We start from the raw sequence: 18,257 nt of genomic DNA, 5'->3' as shown, positions 1-18,257 counted from the left end.
AAGAGGAAGACCAAGGACAGGGTAGGCCCACTGCTCAGTGAGGAGGGAGAAGCGGTAACAGGAAACTTGGAAAAGGCAGAGATGCTCAATGACTTCTGTGAAAGTAGAAAGAATTATACTGTAAGAGAAAGATGAATTGTGCTGTAATAATTGAATAAGTTGAAGGAATTCTGTTTGTCTTTTAAGAGGAAGAAGAAAAGTATGTTAATGTTGATTGTAGGTATGCAGATCAAGGTGCTAGCCAATTTGGGCCTGAGTTTAACAGGAAAAGGAACATTAGGTGTTAGACAGAAAGCAATTCCAGATAATCAGGGAGATATAGCCAGGAGATTGCTGTGTGCTTGATATTGAAATGAAGATACTTAACCACACTAATAATGTGAAGTTTTGCCACACCCTTTGATCTTGTTAACTTGGCCTTTTGACTGTATAAAATCAAGGGGTTTGAACCTTGTATGGTACTCACATTTTCTGAATGCATTTTAGCAGAGCTTTGCTGAAATAAACAGAAGCGGTCTAACAAATCTGTGAGTCCTGTCTGACTTTGACACTTCTTTGTTTTGGTCTTCACCGAGAAGTCTGTAGAAATGCCTAACATAGGGAATGCTAGTGGGAATGGGGGAGGTTTAGAAGATAAAATAAAAAAAGAACAAATTAAAAATCACTTAGAAAAGTTAGATGTCTGCAAGTCACTAGGGCCTGATGAAATGTATCCTTGAATACTCAAGGAGCTGATAGAGGAGGTATCTCAGCCGCTAGTTCTCATCTTTGGAAAATCATGGAAGTTGGGAGAGATTCCAGAACACTGGAAAAAGGCAATATAATGTCCATCTAGAAAAAGGGAAATAAGAACAACCCAGGAAACTACAGACCAGTTAGTTTAATTTCTGTGCCAGGGAAGATAATGGAGCAAGTAATTAAGGAAATCATCTGTAAACACTTGGAAAGTGGCAAGGTGATAGGGAACAGCCGGCATGGATTTGTAAAGAACAAATCATGTCAAACTAATCTGATAGCTTTCTTTGATAGGATAACGAGCCTTGTGGATAAGGGAGAAGTGGTGGATGTGGTATACCTAGACTTTAGTAAGGCATTTTATACGGTCTTGCATGATATTCTTATCAATAAACTAGGCAAATACAACTTAGATGGGGCTACTATAAGGTGGGTGCATAACTGGCTGGATAAACGCACTCAGAGAGTAGTTATTAATGGTTCACAATCCTGCTGGAAAGGGATAACAAGTGGGGTTTCGCAGGGGTCTGTTTTGGGACCGGCTCTGTTCAATATCTTCATCAACCATTTAGATATTGGCATGGAATGTATTCTTATTAAGTTTGCAGATGATACCAAGCTGGGAGGGGTTGTGACTGCTCTGGAGGATAGGGTCATAATTCAAAATGACCTGGAGAAACTGGAGAAATGATCTGAGATAAATAGGATGAAGTTTAATAAGGAAAAATACAAAGTGCTCCACTTAGGAAGGAACAATCAGTTTCACACACACAGAATGGGAAGCGACTGTCTAGGAAGGAGTACGGCAGAAAGGGATCTAGGGGTCAGAGTGGACCACAATCTGAATATGAGTCAGCAGTGTGATGCTGTTGCAAAGAAAGCAAACATGATTCTGGGCTGCATTAACAGGTGTGTTGTGAGCAAGACACGAGAAGTCATTCTTCCGCTCTACTCTGCACTAGTTAGGCCTCAATTGGAGTATTGTGTCCAGTTCTGGGCACCACATTTCAAGGAAGATGTGGAGAAATTGGAAAGGGTACAGAGAAGAGCAACGAGAATGATGAAAGGTCTAGAGAACATGACCTATGAGGGAAGGCTGAAGGAATTGGGCTTGTTTAGTTTAGAAAGGAGAAGACTGAGAGGGGACATGATAACAGTGTTCAAGTATCTACAAGGGTGTCACAAGGAAGAGGGAGAAAAATTATTCCCCTTGGCCTCTGAGGATAGAACAAGAAGCAAGGGGCTTAAACTGCAGCAAGGGAGGTTCAGGTTGGACATTAGGAAAAGCTTCCTGCCTGTCAGGGTGGTCAAACACTGGAATAAATTGCCCAGGAAGGTTGTGGAATCCCCATCTCTGGAGATATTGAAGAGCAGGTTGGACAGACACTTGTGGTCTAGATGGTGCTTGATCCGGCCATGGGGGCAGGGGCTGGACTCGATGACCTCTCGAGGTCCCTTCCAGTTCTAGTGTTCTAGGATTCTATCCCTCCCCCATCCCTCCTCCCCTCTTCCTTATTCCCCTCTGCTCTTCTCCCTTCCAGCTGTTCCGTTTATTAGCCATCCTCCGTCCCTCAACACACCCCCTCCCTTCTCACTCTCCCAAGGCAATTTTTCTCCCCCTTCTCTTCACCCCTTTTTCTGACCCTGTTCAGGGATTTAATCCCCCAGAGCCAGGCAGCATGAGAAGAAGCAGGCTGGGCAGGCCCTGCAGGTCCATCCATGGGCGTGTCTAGCCTGTTCCATCACGCTGACAGGGCCCAGCTACGATGTGCAATCGGAGCACAGGGTCAGCTGGATTCCTCTGCCGCTGACCCAGAGGAAAGGGAAGATTTTCTCCCCATTGGGAGAGAAATCTGAGAAAGTGATGCTCCTGTTCTCGACATCAAGATCTTCAAATAACCACACATTTCCATCGAAATCCACAGTGACGGCGACCCTGCGGGGTTCTTGTTTCCTGGGCAGCTGGAAAACAGGGCTCTTATTGGCTCTGATCTTCTGCGTCCCCCCCTGCCATGTCATCGCCCAGATCCCATCCTCAGAGTTAACATCAATCTCTCCTTTCCGCCGCACAGACTCCCTAGCGAATCCCACCGCCCAGTCTCCGTCTGGCTGTCCCTCCACCTTCACCAAAAAGCTATACCTCCCTGAGGTGAAGCCCTGACAGCCCAGCACACAGAGAGAACGATCAAATCTCTCGGGGTTGTCAGGCAGCCTCTGCTTTACCGGTCCCCGGCTCACGGTTCTTAGGTCTGCAGACAGGACGAGCTCAGGATGTGCCGTGGCTGGATCCAGAATCAGATTCCCTAGGGAGAGAATCGGAGCGTTAGGAGCAGACACGGGTCAATGACAAAGCAAAACAACTGTCTGGGAGACTTGGAATGTGCCCCCCGCACTCACCTGCTTAGGAACCAGGCAGTGTGACATGTACATGGGCCCCTCGGTGCTGCTCTTTGTATTAGCTAACGAGCTACCCAGCGAGCGAGATTACATGGCAACACTTCACTGACCCCGTGTTAAGGTGCCTGGGGATACCTGGTGCCCCACAGGAAAATCAAGTTCAACAAAACTGAACTGAACCCTGGGAGGTAGTGAATTCAGCCTTAACTCTGACCCCCAGAGCTGGGAATAGCCCCTGGGAATTAGCTACCTGCACTGCAGTGTGCTAGGTATCGCTGTACTGAAATGGGGAGAAGTAAATTGGTGCAACTTGAAGAAAGGTGATTTTGATCTGGGAGCGGAGGCTCTCTGCAATGTGTGTGTGTGTGTGTAACAGAGGGAGCTGGGGGTCAAGGGGAGAGCACGCTCTTCTCCCTGGCCCTTGTGTTGGTGATCAGAGGGGAGAGGTCCCTGTGCACCTTGGAAGATGCCCTAGGCCCCGTTTCAGTGCTGGACTGGGCAGGTTGGGGTCACTAGTGATGCCCACAGGCTGTTTTGCCCAGGGCGCAGGGAGATGAGCGTGGCAGGTGGGTTTAAAGCAGGGAGGGAAAAGCAGGGGGTTAGAGGCATGGTCAGCATTAGGGCACAGTGACCGGGAAAGGAGGCAAAGGGCTGTCAGATGTAGCAGCAAAATACACCCCCTGGACTGCAGACGAGCAGACTGTGACTCCCTCCAAAAACTGCTGGGTAGGACCCCCTGGGATGCTACAGTAACCCGGGCACTTAATAGGGAGCTATCTCTTTAAGACACCCCCACGGGGAGGTAGGAGAGAGTCGAGAGTTACTGGTGCTGGGTAGATTCAGCCTCCACCCAGAAGCTTCCGGAGTTGGGTCCAGGAGTTTGGGGTCAGACTCCATGACCCAGTGCGATTCCTCAGCTCCCCTGTGAATGGAGCCATGGAGAGAGAGTCGGTTCCAGTTTGTTAGTCTCACGTTTTGTATTTTCTCTAAGCCTGCTCACTTGTGAGCTAACTGACTAGCCCAGAGGAACTGCCCACGTCTACACGCAGCAGTGAAGCGGGAGTTCGAAGTAAAGCCCTTAACTCGAATTAGCTGGTAAACCTCATTCCACGAGGAGTAACAGCGAATTCGAGTTAGGGGTTTACTTCGAACTCCCGCTTCACTGCTGCGTGTAGACGTGGGCAGTTACTCCGGGATAGTCAATTTCCAAAAAAGTGACCGCCCAGGAACATGCTAATGAAGCACGGGATATTTAAATCCCACGCTTCATTTGCAATTTCAGTCGTCCTCATTAGCCTCCCTAGTTCGAACTAGGGGGCTAGTGTAGACAGACCCTCAGTGTTTTCTTACTGTGCTGTATGGACTGAACTGTGCAAAGTTTACCTTTAGTTTTCTCTCTATTTAAGTTTACTGGGGCTGTGGACCTTATCTCTGGGTTATAAATAGCTGTGTTCTGTTGTAAGAATTAGATGATTTGTTCATAAGATTTTATAAAGTTATTTAATTAATTTCATTTCTTTAATTTTTTGGAATTTGAATATAGGGAGGCTGACACTGGGAAATTTTTGCTGAAATTCCTTAGATTGAGCTCTGGGTCTCCAGTACTGCTATGGGAGAGGGGTTTTTTTTAGACCCTGGAGAAGGGCAGAGAAATCTTGCCCACCCAAGCTTACACTAACATGAAGGGGAAAGGAGCCCAGGAGAGCTGGCAGTATTTTAAAGACGCCTTATTGAAGGCGCAGGAAGAAACCATCCCGACCCACAGGAAGAGAAGCAAATATGGTAGGAGACCAGATTGGCTTATCGGGGAAATCTTTGATGAGCTTAAACGCAAAAAGGGAGCTAACAAGAAGTGGAAACTTGGGCAGATGACTAGGGAGGAGTAGAAATACTTTGCTCGAGAATGCAGGGGAGTTATCAGGAAGGCCAAAGTGCAATTGGAATTGCAGCTGGCAAGGGATGTGAAGGGGAACGAGAAAGGTTTCTACAGGCATGTTAGCAATCAGAGGGTGATCAGAGAGGGTGGGGGGCCCTTACTGGATGAGGGCGGTAACCTAGTGACAGATGATGTGGGAAAAGCTGACGGGCTCAATGCTTTCTTTGCCGCTGTCTTATTCGGCCTCGTTACAGAAGGGATGTGGATGCACTGAGGAGCCCAACAAAAATGATTCGGGTGCTGGAGAACATGACCTACGAGGAGAGGCTGAGGGATTTGGACTTATTTGCAGAAGAGAAGAGTGAGGGGGGACTTGAGAGCAGCCTTCAGCTTCCTGAAGGGAGGCTCCAGGTTCCAAAGAGGATGGAGAGAGGCCGTTCTCAGTGCGGGAAGGTGGCAGAACAAGGAGCAATGGGCTCAAGTTGCAGTGGGTGAGGTCTAGGTTGGATATTAGGAAGAGCTATTTCCCTAGGCGGGTGGGGAAGCGCTGGGATGGATTCTATAAGGAGGGAGTGGAATCTCCATCCACTGAAGTTTTTAAGTCTTGGCTTGACAAAGCCCTGCCTGGGTTGATTTAGTTGGGGTTGGTCCTGCTTTGGGTAGGGGGCTGGACTTGATGACTCTTGAGGTCTCTTCCAGCCCTGGGATTCTGTGAGTTATGGGTGTCCTAGGACATTGCTCACGGTGGGCAGAGTTAAGGTTAGATTAGCTCTGTATTTCCTGGTTTTCACAAGTTTGAGTTTTGCTGAGTTCGATGTTCTTGGAAGGTGCGAGTTAACACCAGACAGCCTCTCTCTGTTAGTGATGTTTTCTGCCATTTACTTTCTGAGGGGTTTTTTGACAGAAGAAGAAACATTGTTGGTAGCAGGAGTGGCCATTTTATCATCCAGGTGTGCATGTCGGACATCGCTGTGGCGAGTAAGGATGGGAATTCCCAGCTCTCTCACGTTCCTTTTCATCAGAAGAACTCGAGGAGGGAGGCATCGTTATACTCCCCCCGCCCCATGTGGATGGGGAAACAAGAATGGAGCAGCAATGGGATTGAGCCAAAGTCATCCCACCGAGGAGCAGCAGAGCCTGGGACAGAGCCCAGAGTTATTTCATCCTGAGCTCACTGTTCCACCCCCAGGCCACGTCGTTGCTTGTGAGTCCTGACAGCCCTTCCCCTCCTCACACACGTCGGGTAGTGGATTGTGGCGAATGCTCATGCTTTGAAATGTCTGCTGGGTGTAACCGTGGCTGGGACGGGGAGTAGCTAAGGAAGGGCTATTTACTCCCTCTCTTAAGGACTGAAGAATGAAATGAATAAGCAGCAGGTTTAAAACAAACAAAAAGAGGTTTGTCTTCACACAGCACACAGAGCAACTTTGAAGGCCAAGCCTGTAACAGAGTTAAAAGAAAGAGCCGGATAGATTCATGGAGGTTGGGTCCATCAGTGGCTATTAGCAGGATGGGTAGGAATGGGGTCCCTGGCCTGTTTGTCAGGAATTGGGTGATGGGGAGGGGTTACGTGAGGATTCCCTGTTCGTTTCACTCCCTTTGGGGCACCGGGCACTGGCCACTGTCGGCCGACAGGACTCTGGGCTGGACGGGCCGTGGAATGACTCAGTCTGGCCGTTGCTACGCAGTTTCTAACCCGGCCAGTGAGAGGAATGTCAGACATGGGCGATGGGCCAAGAACTTGACAGTTGAGCACCTTTGGTAACTAACTTTAAGCATAGGAGGGAAGGCTGGTGAGTCTCTCCCACACCAGATACAGCTCCCCATACCCATTTCTGGCTTGGCCCCTGCCCGTCCGCGTCACCCTTAGCAGTTCAGATGCTACCTGTGCCCAGAGCGGATGCTCCAACCTGTGAACGTTAGGCACGGCTGTGTTTGCAGGGGATGTAGTTATGGGCTCTATTGCCCAGCGGCCCAGGGATATCACAGGAAATTGCTGTATCCGCAGAGACCTGTCCAGCTACAGGGGAACCTTCCGCCTGCATGTTCCCTGGGCTCCTGCCCAGAGGCGCACGTTTGACGCGGCGCGCTGCATTTTGCGGAAGGACGTAAAAGACGACATCCAAATCCTGATCAGCTTCGCCGACCGACAGTCCCTCTCCTGCCTCCTTTCTACAGGTCATTAAAGAGTCCGAAGTACCTTGTGCTAAGGGGGCTCAGCCTGTTCCTGTTCCTTTCCAATTCAACAGCTGCGTGCGGTTTGCCAGCAAGGCTGGAGGGGTGGGGGCAGGTGGGACTCTGGCCCGATGTTCTGGGAAGCAGGAGCTAGGAGCGTGCAGACGTCGTTTAACTGCTTCAGAGATTTGGAAACTGAGGGTATGTCTACACTACAAAGTTAATTCGAACTAACAGACGTTAGTTCGAATTAACGTTGATAGGCGCTACACAGGCGAACCTCTAGTCCGAACTTAATTCGAACTAGCGGAGCGCTTAATTTGAACTAGGAAAACCTCATTCCATGAGGACTAACGCCTAGTTCGAATTAAGTAGTTCGAATTAAGGGCTGTGTAGACCCTTAATTCGAACTAGTGGGAGGCTAGCCCTCCCCAGCTTTCCCTGATGGCCACTCTGGGCACCACCAGGGAAACTCTTCTGCCCCCCTCCCAGCCCCAGAGCCCTTAAAGGGGCACGGTCTGGCTATGGTGCCTGTGCCAGGTGCAAGCCTGCCAGCACCCAGCCAGCAGACCCTGCACCTGGCACGGCTCGAGCCAGCCGCCCGCTGCCACCCAGCCCTCCGCCTCTTCCCGGGACCAGGTTGGCGGCTCCTGGGAGCCTGCCCAGGTCCGCAAGAGGCGGGCGCCCACCTGGTCTAGTGCGGACATCGTGGACCTCATCCATGATCTCCGCACTAGGCACAGGAAAGTGGCCGTCTAGGGCAGGAGAGCTGCCAGCTATGAGCTAGTCTGCCTCACTGCCCTGCTTATTCACCAAGACACCTGACCCAGGAGAGGAGTTCCCAAATTCAAACTGTTAGCCAAGATGGGCTACAGCCTAGATTTAGCTGCCCATCTCTGAGAGGGGGGGGGGGGGCATTTTATCAATGATTTCTTGTGTGTTGTGTGATATTCTCATCAACTCAGATGCAGTAGAATTGCTGTGTTCGAAACAGAGTTCAGCGGTAGGATCACTGAGGTCCAAGACTGAGAAGTATTTAGAAGTAATAAGTAGCAGTAGGTATATAAGGAGAGCAGGGCTGAAACGTACAGCCTGGGGGCAGAGACTTGGCAGGTGTCAATTAGCTGTACTAGGCCAGAAGCTTAAGAAATGCCTGATGAAAGCGTAACCCTCACACCTACCGGGTGTGTCACTGTCCCATGGGTGGCACTTAGATCAGTGACAGAGACAGCAGGGCTACGTCTAGACTGGCCTGACTTTCCGGAAATGCTTTTAACGGAAAAGTTTTCCCATTAAAAGCACTTTTGGAAAAGCATGTCTAGATTGGCAGGATGCTTTTCCACAAAAGCACTTTTTGCAGAAAAGCGTCCGTGCCAATCTAGATGCGCTTTTGCACAAAAAAGCCCCGATTGTCATTTTCGCCATCGGGGCTTTTTTGCGCAAGACAAATCTGAGCTGTCTACACTGGCCCTTTTGCGCAAAAGCTTTGCACAAAAGGGACTTTTGCCCGAACAGGAGCAGCATAGTATTTCCGCAAAAGCACTGATTTCAGGCAGTAGGAAGTCAGTGTTCTTGTGGAAATTGAAGCGGCCAGTGTAGACAGCTGGCAAGTTTTTCTGGAAAAGCAGTTGCTTTTGCGGAAAAACTTGCCAGTCTAGACACAGCCAAGGAGTTTTCTCCATGGCCTTAGCTGGGAGCCAGCTGGCTTACAGCTTGAATTGTGGAGGCTCCTGCACTAAGCTTCAGAGTCCCAGGTTCAGTCTGACCTGTCGGCGTTACCTAAGGAAAGGATTAAAGCGGCCCCCAGTGATGTATTAGCACCTGTGGGGCACAGTCTGGGAGCTGTAAGAACTGCTGCACCCTGGGTGACCCACAACAGAGCTGGGGACACAGCCAGGCTGACACAGGCCTTGTTATCACCCAATACAACAGCAGATGGCACCACTCACCCACACTGGGCTATCCAAGTACAAGCAACAGATGCCAGGTTCCCAGCTCCCTAGCAATGCGCCTCACCCTCGGGAGTATAAACCCCAAACTGTGCAGTCTGGCACTTCCCAGAGATCTGTAGCGAGTCAGCTCATATCGTTCACTCTCCCTCCATGTGGCGAGGAAAGGCAACAGGCCCTGCCCTTTGCGCTAAGATTTCAAGCCCTTCACTCCAGACTCACTGGCTGAGATGAAGCACAGAACAAACGTATGAACTGCAAAGGGCAGGTGTGAAGTGATTCCAAGGGACAGCAAACAGATCAAAGCAGATTGACGGGCAAATAAACAAAACCGCAAGCTACGCTCAACACGCAGGACAGGATTGGAACGAGCCGTTCCTCCCCCTGGTTGAGGACACAAGCCGTCTCGCAGATTCTCCAGGCACAAACTGCTCTTGCTTTGCAGCTTAGCATCCCCTCCCCGTTCCACGTCCTCGTCCTCTGGAGCATGGCTGGAGTGTTTAGTGGTGGGGAAATGAAGAACGACTGATGACGTCTCTTCCTGCCTCAGATAGCTTTAGACTATGGCGGGAACCCTTCGTCTCAACCTTGGTTCCCAGACCAGTTTGTGAGTTATTGGTGGAAAATCTCCAGCAGGGACCATCCCTCTGCTGCTGTCCAGTAGGTGAGGAATCCATGCGACTCTAGGGATGGATGTGAGGATGTGAGCGTGACCACACACTGTGGGTATTCGTAGGATTTCTATACGATTGTAACCCTGCTTGTGACGCTAATAAAACTTGTAACGCAGACCAGATGTGGTACTTGGGAATGTCTGTGTCACTGTCCATGGTCTTCATGAGTCCTGGAGGCTCCCCGTCTGTAGGAAGTAACCGAGGTGACTGTCACTCTGTTGAGCTAGAGACGGTGGCAGGCAGAGCTGAAGGCACGGTGATGTACCACCACATTCTCAACTTCACTTTCAGTAAAATAAAAGGCTACATCTCCACCCCCATTGGTTAGCTTAGGGGGTTCTCCACCCAGCCCACAGCTAGTTTACAGTCTCACCCTGACACTCCTCAATACCGAACACAAGGGCCTGGATTCACACAGAGGTTTCATAGAATCATAGAATAATAGGACTGGAAGGGACCTCGAGAGGTCATCGAGTCCAGCCCCCCGCCCTCAAGGCAGGACCAAGCTCCGTCTACACCATCCCTGACAGATGTCTATCTAACCTGTTCTTAAATATCTCCAGAGAGGGAGATTCCACCACCTCCCCTGGCAATTTATTCCAATATTTGACCACCCTGACAGTTAGGAATTTTTTCCTAATGTCCAATCTAAACCTCCCCTGCTGCACTTTCAGCCCATTACTCCTTGTCCTGTCCTCAGAAACTAAGAGGAACAAATTTTCTCCTTCCTCCTTGTGACACCCTTTTAGATATTTGAAAACCGCTATCATGTCCCCCCTTAATCTTCTTTTTTCCAAACTAAACAAGCCCAGTTCATGAAGCCTGGCTTCATAGGTCATGTTCTCTAAACCTTTAATCATTCTTGTCGCTCTTCTCTGCACCCTTTCCAATTTCTCCACATCTTTCTTGAAATGTGGCGCCCAGAACTGGACACAGTACTCCAGCTGAGGCCTAACTAGTGCAGAGGAGAGCGGCAGAATGACTTCACGAGTTTTGCTTACAACACACCTGTTGATACAACCTAGAATCATATTTGCTTTTTTTGCAACAGCATCACACTGTTGACTCATATTCAACTTGTGGTCCACTATGACCCCTAGATCCCTTTCCGCCATGCTCCTTCCTAGACAGTCGCTTCCCATCTTGTATGTATGGAACTGATTGTTCCTTCCTAAGTGGAGCACTTTGCATTTCTCTTCATTAAGCCTCATCCTGTTTACCTCTGACCATTTCTCTAACTTGCTAAGGTCATTTTGAATTATGTCCCTATCCTCCAAAGAAGTTGCAACCCCACCCAGTTTGGTATCATCTGCAAACTTAATAAGCGTACTCTCTATCCCAATATCTACATCATTGATGAAGATATTGAACAGTACGGGTCCCAAAACAGACCCTTGAGGAACTCCACTTGTTATCCCTTTCCAGCAGGATTTAGAACCGTTAACAACAACTCTCTGACTACGGTTATCCAGCCAATTATGCACCCACCTTATCGTGGCCCTATCTAAGTTATATTTGCCTAGTTTATCAATAAGTTTATCAATTTGATGCCTAAAACTCACTTTTAGGAGCCGCTCAGATCAGCAAAACTCCCACTTGGCTTGCACTTAGCCCTGTAGGCACCTGTGTTCACTCAGCCCCTGCGATTTCAGGGAAATCATTCCCTAGGGGCCTGGGTTTCTGCCTCCGGGCAATGCACACAGCTGCCTCCCTCTAAGCATCCAGACACAAATCACCCACCTCAGCCCCCGAGTGATCCAGGAACCAGGCAAGGCAGTGTCTATCCCTGCATTGGTAGGGCTGCGTAGAGACAACCTAGCTCCACAGAGAACAGCAGGGGAGGGAAGGAAGCCATGATGTGTGGCCTAGTGGTTAGGGCAGTTCCCCAGTTGGAGCCCCCTCTCCGCTCAGAGAGAGGAAGGATTTGAGCTGGGATCTGCCAGCTCTCGGGTGGGTGCCGTAGCCCTGAGCTAAGGAACAGTCTGAAGTGGGGCTCTCACAATCTCTCCTCTTGAAGTTGTTTCGCTTGAATGTGGCAGTGAGAATCACTATAGTCCAGTGGCTCAGGCACTCCCCAGAGACCTGGGGACCCCTGTTCAAATCCCCTCCCGACAACCTAGCTCATCCTCACAGGACAGGACTTAGGCCCCAACCTGCCTGGTTCCAGGAGAAGGGTCCCATCCAGGGTCACGGGCAGAGAGAGGTAGCACCTCGCAGCCCTGCCGATGACCCACAGGATGTCCCCCCCTCCACACATGGGGCGCCCAGTGCAGCCATGGAGAGGAAAAGAGAACAGCTGGGAATTCCCTCTATGAGGAACAGAAAGGGACAAAGCCATGGGAAGGGGCGTCAGCTGGGAACGGATGGAGGTGGGGGAGGACCAGCCGCCAGCTGAGCGCCCTGGGGGATCCCTGAGCCTCTGGGCAGGGCTCGTTAAAGGGACCCGGCTCTGGCAGCTCATTGTGTCCCTGTGGGACAGAGTCTCTGAGCTGCTGACAGCTTTGGATCCAAAGCCCGGCAGAAAGTGTGTGGGGGGGAGGGGGCAGGCCACTGGCTGCCAGGGGAGGGAGAGAACTGCCCAGAAGGGTCAGTGTCTTGGGGTTCATCTACACTAGCTCCCTAGTTCAAACTAGGGAGGCTAATGAGGGCGACCAAAATTGCAAAGGAAGCGAGGGATTGAAATATCCCGCGCTTCATTAGCACGTTCCACGAGGAGTAACGGTGGTTGGAATTAGAGATCATAATTCGAACTACCTACTCCGCGCCGCGTGTAGCCGCGTGTAGCCGCGGGCACGGAGTTCGGACTAAGGGGGATTTAAAAATGGCGGCGCAGGAATTTGGGTTGGGGGATGGGAGGGGCTCAGGGCAGGGGTTCCAGTGTATGATAGGCTCAGATCTAGGGTCGTGTGTGTGCGTGTGCAGGAGTGTTATGATGCTGTCAGATGGGGGCTTGGCCCAAATTGGGGGCTTGTTGTCTAGGCTTCATTTTCAAATAAAATACTGTGTCAAACACAAAAAGTTTCTGCATTGTCTTTATTCATGAGAGGGGCAGGGAATCTGTTTTGAGTCAGGGGTCACTGACCCACAGAAAAGTCAGTTGGGGCCACACAAGGGGGATGCAAAAAAACCCGAAACCCTCCACCCCCCCCAGCCTCACTAATGTGGCCCCAACTATGCTGGTGGGAGCAGGGGACATGGTGCAGGGGAAGGGTGCTAGTGGGGCAGAGGGGAGAGGGGACAGGGTGCCGGGGGGGGAGGGGACAGGGTGTTGCTGGGGGCTGGGAGTCCCCCACACCCAGCTCGTGCCGGGACTCCTTTGGGGACAACTCCCTCCTCTCCCCTGCAGAGGAGGGAAGCCCCGATGTGCGCCTCCTCTGGGGACTCCCCCTGCCCCTGCAAGTTCCCAGCATGCCACAGACCTGCCTGCGCACTTCCGGAACCCCGGAAGTGGAACTCAGCTACCAGACTTCCGGCCACCCCGCAGGAAGCCGGCGCCACCCCCATTGTCGCAGGAGGTAGGTAGTGGGGCTTCTTGGGGGTGGATCGAAATCGGAAGGGCAGGGCCCGAGCACCTCCCCTTCCGACTTGACCAGTCGATTGCGATTGACTGGTTGGTGACCACGGGCTTAAAAGAAGCACACGGGATCTTTTTCGGGGGAATAAGGCCGCAACATGCCGCATTTATTGAGCATACATAGATCAATCAATATTTATCGTATGCACATGATATATTTTACACACACACACACACACACACACACACACACACACACACACACACACACACACACACACACACACACACCGTCTTGTTGTTACCAATAGCTGCTCCCCCTAACTGTACAGGCTCGGTGAGTTAGATGGGTAGATGGGGGAGGGGTGGAGCCGGGCTTCTGCCGATCCGGATCGATGCTCCGATGGTGACAAGATGAAAACCCGGGGTCCCCCTGCAAGATGCCTCCTATTTATCGCTCTCATGCAGCTGGTTAGTCAGCACCTCCATGTGCAATGAGATGCTTGTGACGCCTTTTTTAATGCTGCTTCAAAGAGGGTCCTTCAGGCACTTGCTGCTTGAGGGTCTGTCTACACTGCGCTCCTCTTTCCAGAGAGGAATGCAAATGCAGCCGTGTGAAATTGCAAATGAAGCGCAGATTTGAATTGCCCGCGCTTCATTTGCATAATTGCAGCCGTTCACTCTTTCAAAAGTCTTCACTTCACAAGTCTTATTGTTCTGGATCCGCTCCCAGCCCCTCTGCCCCCTGGCAAGCGCTGCTGGAGGGGCTCCCCTTTCAGGCCTTCTCCAGTCACCCCTCATCCCTTTCCACCGGGCAATCAGTGAAAGGGGAGAGATCTGTTATACTCTAGCAAAAGGCGTTTGCCTTTCCTGTAACTGTTCCTAGGGCTCCAGGGGGTCGCTGAGTCAGTCTGTACAGGGTACACTTCTAAACCAAAAACTGGGCTGGTAGCCCTGTGACGGCGCATCGGGGACCCCGCGACCCTGCACCCCCACCCGCAGCCAAATGTGCCCTGCCAGCCAGTAGAGTAGGGAGGGTTTATTCTCCCGGATACACACTGCCCAGGTGGGATGCGGACATAGGAGTAAGGGACAGGCAGCCCGAGATCCCCTGAGTCCCGGGGTACCTAGGCCTCCAGAACCCCCCGCACTCGACTTAGTCTGTTCCCTTCATGTTTGCCCAGCCCAGACGGCCCCCCTCTCAGACACAGGTTGGGTTGCATTGACACAGACTGTCCAGTATTTTCACCTCCTGTACAGCAAAAAAAATCAGAAAAGACCGGACACCTAAAATGTCTGGTATTTGCTGAGCTTTTTCCCATCCAGGAAACCCTATGACACACTCAGCAACTGGTCTCCGCGCCCGGATCCTGACCCCCCCAGCTCGCCCCCCCCGGGCACCCTGCTTACCTGGTTCCGCAGGGAAGCTAAGTTCTGGCTTGAAAAAAAACACAAAATGGCCACCAGCAAAAAGCCTCAAACCCAAGGGGAAGCCATGCCTCCCCTGGGCCTTAGTGCTCGACCGCTCCCCTGTTCCTACCCCTGTTCTAACTGCACTCACTCTGAAAGGGGCCATGCCCCCGCCCCACGCAGCAGAGCGAACAGTGGACATGGAAGCGGCTCCGAACGCTCGACCGGTCCTGGCAGCACCACCAGCCCCACGTTAAAACAGCCCCACGCTGGGCCCCCGACCCCAGCACAGACCCATCGCACTAGCAGGCCCCGCCCCATGGATCTACAGATCTCAGCCCCTTCCCGCCCTGCCCCAGACCCAGGGGGTACAAGGCGCCGTCGGCCCCAGGATCAGCCCCCAGAAAGGCCTGTGACCCCTGTGGGGCAGGGCGGAGCCTGGGGCCAACAGGCCTCTCTGGGTGCCCCACACACAAGCACAAACCAATGTCCCCCCATTGCCAGGAGCCACAGAAGCAAATCCCTGGGGAGAACAGAGACCCCCCCACCCCAGGCCAGTGACAGGCTGGGGCTGCAGAGCAGCTGCCACTGGGGCTGGGCTGGGGAGAAATCGCCAAGGCGCCCGGGATCACCCCAAACCCCCGGTGTGAGCCTGCCCTGAGCACAGGCCCCACGGCCAGTCTCCCCAGTGCCGGGTGCACAGCCCCACCCCACGGCGATGTGGCTTCCCCTGTGGGTGCCCAGGGCAGGTCACCCCGCCCCCGGCAGAGCCCGGCCAGGCCTGGCTTTGCTCCCGGCAGCATCCAGAGAGCTTGTTGTGCCCAGGCCCCGCGGGACGGGACCGGCTGGGTCTGGCCCCGGCGAGCGATGGGCTGCCCCTGTCTCCGTCTGCGGGGAGCGAGACCCGGAGGGGCAGGGCCCAGCCCCCCTGTGAAACGCGTCCCCGTGTCCCCGAGCAGGGTCCTCGTGACTGGCTTCCTCCTGCCTCGCACCCCTGTCAAAGGACTTGTGACGGACCGGGCCGGTCTGGGCACAGCTGAGGGCGTCCGCTCAGGGCGAATTGCTCAAATCCGGGACTCCTTACAGCCCCCAGACTGGTGACCTCTCCAAACAGGCCACAAACCAGTCCCACAGAGCGCTTCAGCTGCCTGCCTGAAGCCTCCCGAGCAAAACCCCTCCGACATCCCAGCAACATCCGTGTCCCAGATGGCCCCGGGCCTATGCACAGGTGGGGGGTCCTAGCACCCAATCCCACCTACCCCGAACAAGTTCTGTCCGGTTCCAAGAAACCAGCCACAGATCCCTGGTCAATTTACCCTCTGGACCTTACCCACAAATCACGCTGGGCCAATCCTTTAGCATCTAACATCTAAAGCAGTGGTCCCCAACCATTTAAGGTTGCCGGGCACCAGGAAGCGTGGCTGTTTGCCCGTCGGGCGCCAGAGGCAGGTGCCAGAGGCGGGCCCTCCGGACCTCCCCCATAGCCATGTGCCCGGGGGCAGGCCCCCCCGTAGCCGTGCGCCCGGGGCTGGCACCCCCCCTCAAGCGCCACGCGCCCAGAGCACAGGCGGCCAATCCGCGGCGCTCCTGGGGCCGGCGCTCACCATGCACCACGGGCCCGGGGCCAGGCCAGCCCCGAGCACTTGGCGGGCACACACAAATGCCCCCGCGGGCACTGTGTTGGGGTCCACTGATCTAAAGGTTTATTGCTACCAGAAATAAAAGCATGAGCGTGAGGCTGCTAAAGAATCATACGTTACATGCACCGAATCTCCCAGTTCTCGGGGCAGGCTCTAGTAGAGATGTTACAGCTGCTGGTTTAAAAGTCCTTGGTGCACATCCTATGCCAGGATGGGTCCACAGTTCTTCCCGGCTCGTGATTCCCTGCGAGGCCGCATCTGGGGTCACGAGCAGATCTGAAGACCAAAGTGGAGTCAGACACATGGCCTATTTATCCCTCCTTCCTGGTCCCTTCTTGGCTACAGCAGGTCACCTGGCCCATGGCCTGTCCCCGTGTTCCCTGCTGGTAGCCCCTAGGTGTGAGTCCCCACTCTTGAGGTGTGTCCTTGGCCTATTGAGGGCTGTTGTTCCAGAGCTTTGCTCGTTAGCATGTCCCTAGGCTGAGCTGCTTTGCCCTTAGTTCAACCACATAGAGAAAGGTTTGGTATCCGCGCAAAGTCCATGCTTATAACTTCACACACAGACATTACACAATCCCATGACTAGCACATATGGAATCAGAAGAAAGTGGGCTTCTGTTTGACACCTCACATGGTCCCCTTTGCGCCAACTTTGGGGCCAACACCCCCCATGGGAGCAGCAGGGATCTGGTTGCTCCCCTCAAAATCCAGTAACGTGACAGGGTTTTCCTGCCTCTCTCCCGTTCCCCTCCCCTCTAGCGCTGCTGGTTGTTCCCGTCCTCCCCCCCAGCTGGGAACCATTTCACCCCTCGGTATGCGGGTCCCCCCATTCCACGCTGCCACTGAACCCGACAGACCTTCCCTGGGGCCTCATTCCCACCTTGCTCCCGCCCTCCCTCCCGCAGGAATTGTTCCTGTGCAGCCTGGGTCCTGCAGCTGCCTGGTGCTGGGGGAGGGGGCGTCGCTGGCTGAGCCTGTTTCTGTATTTTCACGATTTCCAGGAAAGAGAAAGTGGAATTGTTCCAGTGGAATTGTTCCTGTGCAGCCTGTTTGCTGCAGTTGCCAGGTACCAGGGGAAGGGGCGTCGCTGGCTGATCCTGTTTCTGTATTTCTGTGATTTCCGAGAAACAGAAACTGATTCTTCCCCTGCAATCACTGTGCCCCTCCCCTGGCCCCATCCCCATGCCGGGCGGCCGGGGGCCTGCTCTGCCCCCCAGAGTTAGGTCAACGCAGCCACTTTGGTAGTCGACCTGGTTGTTTGCGTGTCTGTGCGTGTCACTCCGAGCGATGGCCAACGCGGAATGTTTCCCTAATCGGCTAGTCAGTAGCATGACCCCCGGCTGCCGCTCCACATGCCCCAGCGCAGGGGAGCCGAGGGAGGCGCTAGCTCGGCCCTGCCCCGCGCGTCCATTTGTTCTGAGAATGAAAACTCTGTTCTGGTGACCAAAGAGACACGCGGGGCAGGGCCGAGCTGGCGCCTCCCTCAGCTCCCCTGAGCTGGTTGATGCAGAATGGCAGCGGGGGAGGGGAGCGACCAGTCGATGTTGCTAATCGAGAAGCTCCTGCTCACCGACTCATCGACTAGGCGCCGACATCCCTCATCACACCGAGTCAGCCCCTCGTCACGGCCACACGCGCACCGGGCAGCGGCGAGCCAGGGCCAGAGGCCGAGTTCGAGGTGACGTGAGCGTAGAGGCTGTGGTTCCTGTATCTGGCCTACCAGTGGAGGCGGATGGGCCGCGGGGTTGGGCCCCAATCCTGCCTGGCCCGGACCTTCTGGCCAGAGCCCTCCCCACCCTTCCCCTTCTAGAGCCCAGAGACGCCCCTCCCCCAGCCCAGGCAGCCTGAGCCCCTCCCGCCCTGGGTACTGGGTAGTGCCCCGCCCCG

Source organism: Pelodiscus sinensis, chromosome 2, assembly GCF_052426305.1.
Source record: "Pelodiscus sinensis isolate ZL-2025 chromosome 2, ASM5242630v1, whole genome shotgun sequence".
NCBI lineage: Eukaryota > Metazoa > Chordata > Testudines > Trionychidae > Pelodiscus > Pelodiscus sinensis.
This window is presented reverse-complemented; position numbering follows the sequence as displayed.